At 39.6% G+C, this 8,099-nt stretch overlaps 1 long non-coding RNA gene across 1 annotated transcript; it reads left to right on the forward strand.

The window, feature by feature from the left end:
- The first annotated feature begins 5,675 nt into the window (after nt 1–5,675).
- On the forward strand, nt 5,676–6,824 carry LOC119909249. The gene is made up of 2 exons (XR_005445410.1): nt 5,676–5,928; nt 6,133–6,824. It is a non-coding gene; the product is annotated as an uncharacterized LOC119909249 (long non-coding RNA).
- The last annotated feature ends 1,275 nt before the right edge of the window (nt 6,825–8,099 follow it).

An 8,099-nucleotide genomic window follows, 5' to 3' on the forward strand; every position in this document is an offset into this window, starting at 1 on the left:
CAAATGTGTCTGCCTGGATTGATTGTAGTTCAATATAGATATTATGGTGATAACGTATGATGGTAGCTGCTTGTTGACATAAACCAAAACCTAAATCTCTTTCACAAAATTGTGGCTACAATTGCTAAGCCCTTAGACCCTGTATAATATCCATAGCGGTTTAGAATTTAGCAGATGTAATTAAAGTCATGATGACATCTGCAGTGAGGCAGGTACAGTGCAGTGGGTCAGACACAGTTATCCGATTATTTGACCATTTCTTTTGTGACTCCTTTTGCAAGCAATCCACTTATTTTGTTTTCCAGGTACTATTGTGTGCGTGCGTGTGGAGTGTGTTACCTCCCGTCCTGCCACCACCCTATTTTTTTATATTTTTTCTTTCAACCTTCTCTAAAAAATCTAATAACTATACTCCTAAACTTAACTATCTTGCATTATTTTAATAGTCTTTGTTTATTTTAATAGTCTAGAGTAAATAGCTCTATAAGGTTATTAAAGGTAAAGGATTTGTTTGTGTATAAGAGCATGTGTGCACTTTTGAAGATGAGATCACTCTTGTCTATGTTTGCGGGGAGGAGGACAGTAGCCAATTTGGGTTTGTCTCTCAAAATGGGCTGTTTTGAAGGGAAAAGAGGTTTTTTACATAAGGCCCTGTTTTTCTCATGTTTTATGTTCCTAGCGGCAGGTGTCTCATTACACTGAAACCTCTTAGCACACATGGATATGGTTGAATAAATGCATCTGGTCACTGATATTATTGGGGCAGCTTGTTATTAGTAATCCTCACAAAAATATAGTTAAAGATTGAATGTTTGTGCGTGGCACCAGTGGGGCAGTACTTCTATTTTGGTGGAAATTCAGTTTCATTTAGTCCATCATAGAAAACAAATGATTTTAAGATGTATTTCGGGCATGTGTGTGGTTGGGTATCTGCCTAGGTCTTTGACATGAGTCACTAGGCACTTCATGTGACCACTTAGCTTATGAATGAAGAAAACCCCCCTCTCCAGCCCTCGGTCCACTGACAAAAGGTGGCCAAACAGCTGTTGCCTGGAAACCAAAAACTGGTTACCATATTGCTACGCTGCTGTGAATCTCCCCCTACCTCCCACTGTCTCTCAATATGTCATCCATTGTTTTATTTAAATATATATGTATATGAGAGAGAGAGAGAGACAGAGGGGGGGGGAGGGAGAGGGAGGGATAATATATTCAGAAAAATAGATTCAGTTTGATATTCAGTGGTCATTAAGTCATTAAATTCAGATTTATTTACGTTCGTATCTTCATCACAGCTGTCGTCGGCCAGTTCTTTATTTCTCATAAAGTAGAGTTGTGAGAGAAAAATGTCAATATAGATGATTTAATGGGGGGAAAAAAGAGGAGTTGGAAGACTTTGTCAACCCACAAGGTTTTAAATAACCGACCCGCACATCATTTGAACTTTGCACACTTCACACACCACTGAGCAGTTGAAGATAACTCATCTATGTTTAAATACAAGGAAAACTCTGCGCTTGATCTCCACATTAACTTTCCTATTTCATGTCTGAAGCGTTAACAATAAAGAGCGAAGAAAAAGTCTTATCAAGGCGCAGTTGCTCAATCAGCACCTTTTTATTTGGTAAAAAAGAAGAGCAGATAGTAAATTGTGTCAAACAGTGGAAAAGGAGTGATGGCTATAGCTAAAGATACGTAACAGCACCACTATCAGTACTATTGGGTACAAGATGTTTGTCCTTAGATGAACAATTACCTGACATACTGTGCCAGCCTAATGTGTACCGAGCCGTGGTGTGTGTGTCTAAGATACTGTAACCTGTTGCAGGTATGCAGAACACACTGCTTAGAAACTGATCAAACTGAGCAAGACCTGTTTCTGCAGGCTGGGAGACAACTAAATGGTACTGAGATGAGGTGGTTAATCTACCAACCCCAGGTTTTTGCATAGTGTATAGGATTGTTAAGTTAACCTTCTCCCAGAGTGCCTTAGCTCGTTAGCCAGTCTTTTGGTCCAGACCATCTGTTACGCCTACATGAGCTCCCTCTATGTGTTTACAATGGCTAATCTCTCTCTATATCTTCGCTCTTGCTGTTACTCACCTTCTCTTTCCTTCATGGCCTCACAACATGCCTTCCATTTAAGTGAGCTATGATATTAGCTGTACCTGTGCTTTTTATCTGCTGTGAATAAGGTTTGTAACAGTATTTGATGCATTTCAACATTTGGTGGATCAGTACAATAGCACAACTGATAATCTTGTGCCCTAACCATGTGTGCAAATCCACACTCCCATGGTGTAAGTGCACAACTATGCAGTGAGCTAACTTAACACTTTCAGCAAGGGTTTAGGACAGGAAATGGCCTCTGTTTGTTTTTTTTCTAGAACAGTGACAAAGTATTGAAAACAACACAGTAAATCAGTAAAAGGCACAATGCTATAAACTAAATTTCGGCTAAAGGTACTGAGACACTGAGTTAATACAGCAACATGGATTCACAAGCATATTAAATGTAAAATGTTACATTGTCCCTCTAATGGAATATACAAGGAAGAAACCGTAGCCCAACAGCAGGGTTGGAAGGATTACTTCAGGTACAATTACAAATTACTTGTTAAAAATGTAATCAGTAACATAATCCAAGTACCACAAAATAAAAGTAATGTAATCTGATTATTTGTAGTTACTTTTGGATTACTTCAATGCCAAATAGGCAAATGAAGACGAGAGTATCAATGGTGCGTTTTCTGCTCAGTGTATTTTCAGAGAAATATGTACAAAATCTTCCCTTCCTATGAAATCAAAATCCATGTTTAAATGTTTTTATGATGTGCTTTGCACTATGGCAGTATCTGGCCCATCAATTCTTGATGATATTCAAGTGTCATTTGGAAAAGCATTTTAAAATGTTGATGACTCATTCTGCACTTGTATTAATTTAGTGTCCAATGAAAAGATTTCTCAATGTGACACTGCTGAAGCATAATGTTTCTGGGGTCTGGCCGTAGACCGTACAAAAACACAACTTTTTTCATTGATTTTGGTGAAACGGGATCATATTTGATGGGAAAATATTAGAAATATGGAGAAAATATATTCTAGTTTAATCTCTGATGTCCTCCGGCTGCTCTGCCTCAACTCTGTGATTTCGTGATGGACAAATAGCTTTAATTGTTGCTTAAGTTAGGCTAGTTAGCTAACTAGCTGCTGTTTTTAGCTCAGTTAGCTGTGCCCGTACTGGGAGATCGGAGCAGGGGGAGTGTTTACCATAGACTGTAAAGCTGTTTACACATTTTCGCAAGCACAGAAGGTTTTCAGGACAGGAGTGGTGGGGCGCCTGATTGGAAACCGGAGCAGGGAGAGCGGCCAATGAAACCACAATCAGCAGCCTCCCAGTGAACGCGGCATGAACAGGACCGAACACAGCCTCAGAGACCAACAGGGAATCCAGTACTGAGATGATTTACACAGAGCTTCTTGATGGATAGCTTTACTTCTTGCTAAACCTCTAACTATAGCCTATCACCTGTATCTGTGGCTGGTTAGCTCTGTCGATTAATGGTGCGTTCCATTTGACATGGGAAGTCGGAATCCCGACTTCGGAAGTCGGGAGAATACTGTTTATTAGCACTTCTGCGTACTTGTGTCTTATAGAAATGTTCGTACACAAAGTGCTGTCCAACAGCTGTATGTGGTCGTGTTGCTACAGTGTTTAGTGTGAGTAAATACCGCACAATGCGTTTTTTTAATCAACCGACGTATCAATTGCTAACCTGGCTAGTTGTAAACGGCTGGCTGAGCGTCAACTCGGGTGTGACGTCATTCCCAGCTCCGACTTCCGAGGTATGTGGAACGCACCATAACTGTGCTCCCTGCGCTTCAATTAGTTTACTAAGGCCCGGGTGCCAACCCTCACGTCGGGACTGTATTCCCAGTGGTCAAACTGGTCTCTGTCAGTCTCTACAGGCTGTGTATGCAGTGATCAGTCTGGATCCGTCTGCCGTGTTCACTCTCTGAGAGCTGGACCCAGTCCGCACAGTCTGCATGACACATTCGGCGCTACTGGCGACTGTAAACGCCAATCAATGTCTGCTACACGTCCCTCCCTAGCTTTGTGTTTTTACAGAAACACATTTAGTCTACTATAGATTGTATATAAAAAAATTTAAGGAGGGAAATACCACTGTGTTCTCTGTGTAATCTTTCTGCTTAAAGTAATCCCTATGAGTAATCCCCAATTTTACAAAATGTACCTGTAATCTGATTACGTCTATTTTATCTGTACTGTCACGGAATACAGTTAGTTTTTAGTATCCTGATTACATAACGCTGTTACATGTAATCCATTACTCCCTGACCCTGTCCAACAGTAGCTACATTCAGGGTGAGCTCCATCAGACAGCTAATAGCATAGTGGCTAGCATGATGAACACTAACATTTGCTAATATATATGCAATAAAAAGTATGTAACACTGGTATGAAGGTATTTTTGTGTCTTTTTAATGCAAGCAAATTTATCGCTCTGCAATCAAAAATCAGATGTGTAATTATAAATACATAGGCCTTTTTGTGTCAGCATTTTAATTGCTATGTCCTCTTTGATTTCAAGTCAAAAGGTTTTCCTTCGAGTCAGAAAGTTTTGCAGGTTAAACCGCTTTGCAAGTGAGAGAGTTTTGTAAGCCCAAAAGTTTTGCGAGTCAAAAGCAAAAATCAAAATAAGACATTCTATTGGTGGGTTTGACTGACCCATCATGGGTTTGCATTGACCGCATGGTCACGCTCATAATCCCCTCGATCCGACCAGCAGTCAGCTCTAGAGACTGAGGTGACGCTATGTCGCTCATTTCAACAGAAATGCTTTTAAATGTAGTATGGTATCTACTGCTGACTCAAAATTCCTCAAGGTGTCGTGCCAACAAGTGACTGTCCGCCGAAAAAACTGTTTGGTAGGCATATGTGTAATATCTTTGATTATATTTGGAAAAGGGGCTGTAGCCTAATTAACCTTACTGCCAACATAGATATAAAATGAAGACAATTTTGCAATTATCCTTATGACTCTGCATTATTTTACTTGCTGTGTAGGCCTATTAACCAATCTACTCTTTTTTTTTTTTTTTTACCTCTTAAAATACCTTTTAAATGGCCAATACAACCCATAAAATGCAGTAGGCTATTTCACTTGCCAGAAAGTGATTGAAGAGACTGTGCAATACAGCTCCAGCAGACGGCAATCGGCGGACGATCGCTGACATTCATCATGAACTTTGGCTTTAAAACTTCATACAACAAGACCCAAACAAAGAAGCGGTGAACGCAAAATAGGTAACCTGTGGTGAGTAAACATGTTCAGCTCAGCATTGGCCATCTAACGTTAGCTTGCTTCTTGCTTTAGCTACGACCGACCGGAGGTTGACCCCGACTGTCGTTCATTATGAAACGATAAATGAGCGTTTATTTGCTTGCCAAACTTGTGGTGGTCGATTAACGTAATAATTTACTCGCTGCCATCACGTTAATTATTACCGTTGGCAGAAAACAGGTTACAGGTTTATTGTTGATCATGTAACGTTACCGTTTTATTTAGTTAACGTTACACTGGGTTTGAGAGTGAGGGGAATGTGTTGACTTACAGTAGTTAATAAGCTGTCATTAATTGCATTGCACATTACATGGCTGTGCTCTGTAAGTGAAAAACAGGTTACAGTTAGGGAATCCCTTATAGCTATCCAGTTTTATAAGCAGCAGGTGATAGAACATCCATTAGCCTATAACCGCACGAGACTTGACTTGGACTCTTGCTCAGAGACTTGACTTGGACTCGAGCATCTCTGATTGGTGCACTCAGACATGACTATCTAGGCTAAGGTAAGCTATGTAATGTTTAACACAATGTACATGATATCCAGCAAAACTGCTTTTCTGTGAATGTGGTAATTGAAGTTAACAGGCACACAACATAAACTAGACTTTAGACCGCTGATATTACATTGAAAATATAGACTGTTATCTAGATATTTTGAGGTGTTGCTGCCTTGTTACATTTTCTTCTTTAGATGTAACATAGAAGCATTTATTACACTCATTTATTTTCCTCCTATAGTTGCAGTGTGGATCATTGGTGACAGCTATGTACAGCATGGTGGCCAGAGAGCTTTGGAAGCATCTTCACCCTGCCAGATGTCTCTTGGTCTGGCTTGCTTCTCCCCTTCTTTGCCCCTCCCTGTGACTGTGGCGGCAGCAGCATGGGGAACGTCAGCAGCAGGAAGCTGGTCAACATGATGGAGGACCTGCACCAGCTTTACCTCCAGCACTCTGGCCTGAAGATCCTCTTTTTGTCTGTGACCCAGAGTGTTGGTGGAATGCTGGTGCCAGTCAATGAACAGTGTTATGGCTCTATTTGTTTTAGCTTAAATGATGCCATGATTGAGAACCTTGCATCAGACATGGCAGTCCTGGGTTATATTAAAATGTGTGTGTGTGTGTGTGTGTGTATGTATATATATATGTATATATATAGTTAATTTCACAACTAGGGCAAATTATGTTTTAAGTACAGTAGCTAATTGTATTGAATTTGGCCTTTAGGACCCATTTTCTTGTGCCTAAACATAGCTGACCGTCATGGCTAATGTTGTTTATTTATGCTGCACCCCAAGGACCCCTAAGTACTCTGGACCTATGCGGGACATACAGTAGCTGTTACCACTTGCACAGGCCCAGTTTGTTTATTTGAATAAATGTGTTTACTATATGTCCACATTTGTGAACATTTAAAAGACCCCACATGGTTTACATTGCAATAAAATTGATTTATATATTTGCACTCATTTTGTCATTAATACTGACTGGAAATGTTAGATTTCACATTCTGATATACTGTAAGTCTAGTACAAACACACAGGAACATGTGCACATCCAACAAATCTGTGGACATAGAATGAAAGGGCTCAGAATGAAAAAATAAGAATGACCTGCACACTGAGTAATTGAATCCCACTAAGCAGTATCATTTATTGCAATGTCTCAAACTCTGAGGTCTTCTCAGGCAAATACACAGGTATTGTGAAGCTTATACAGTGAGGCAAAAAGAAACAAGCTGATCAATAGGTGCTTTCTATCAGTTGATTTAGTTTTTTTCCTTTTACCTCACTAAACAGTTAAAGCCTCAATACCTGTGCAATACCTATAATACTTCTCTGAGGTTGCAGCTTCAAAACTATTCATTGTGCAGATTATTCTTTGTTGAGTAAAACTTCTCGGTGAATTTCACACTTGTCTCTTGCTTTCCATTTTTAGAGATGCAAAATGTTAACCTATAAATACCATCTCATTATTTTCATTCTATTAACCATCATATTTTGTGAAAAGTTTAGATCACTACTATATTTCAAATTAACATAGGGAACTGATGATTAGTCTTGCCTGATTTTATATAACAAAAATGATTACATTACACAAGAAACAGTTAAATAAATTAAAATCATATCCTGCATTCATGAAAACGTCATTAAAAAGGTTACAAATGTTAAAGTTGTTTAGTATGACTTGAAATAATGTACAGTTAATACACTTAAATAAATGAAATAATGTGTCACATTTGTAACAGTAATTATAATAATGGAACCTATGGATAAGAAGCCAGTGTCATAATTTTAAATTTTAAATAAGTAGTGTTCACATACTGTGGGATAAGGTGTTGTGGAGTAAAAATAAAAACAAAGGTTCAGGAAAGTACTATGGTGCTCTCAGGGAAGAGAGTGAGCCACGATGGAAGGTGGGACTTTTATATCCTGTAGGGCACTGGGCCCAGGCCCTCCTCCTCTGGTAGAAGTAGACTAAGCAGGGTCCTACATGACAGACAGACAACAGGTTAGAAATACGTGCAGCCGGAGAGCGTAGACACAAAATAAGAAGCACCTGTCACACACTTACTACAGCCCAAGAGATGCCCAGCAGGGTGAAGATGCTTCCAAAGCTCTCTGCAGCTCTCTGGCCACCATGCTGTACATAGCTGTCACCAATGATCCACACTGCAACTATGGGAGGAAAATAAATGAGTGTAATAAATGCTTCTATGTCACATCTAAAGGAG

Source organism: Micropterus salmoides, unplaced genomic scaffold (assembly GCF_014851395.1).
Source record: "Micropterus salmoides isolate LMB-PRFRI ecotype aquatic unplaced genomic scaffold, ASM1485139v1 Ms_hic_scaffold_18, whole genome shotgun sequence".
Taxonomy (NCBI): Eukaryota; Metazoa; Chordata; class Actinopteri; order Centrarchiformes; family Centrarchidae; genus Micropterus; species Micropterus salmoides.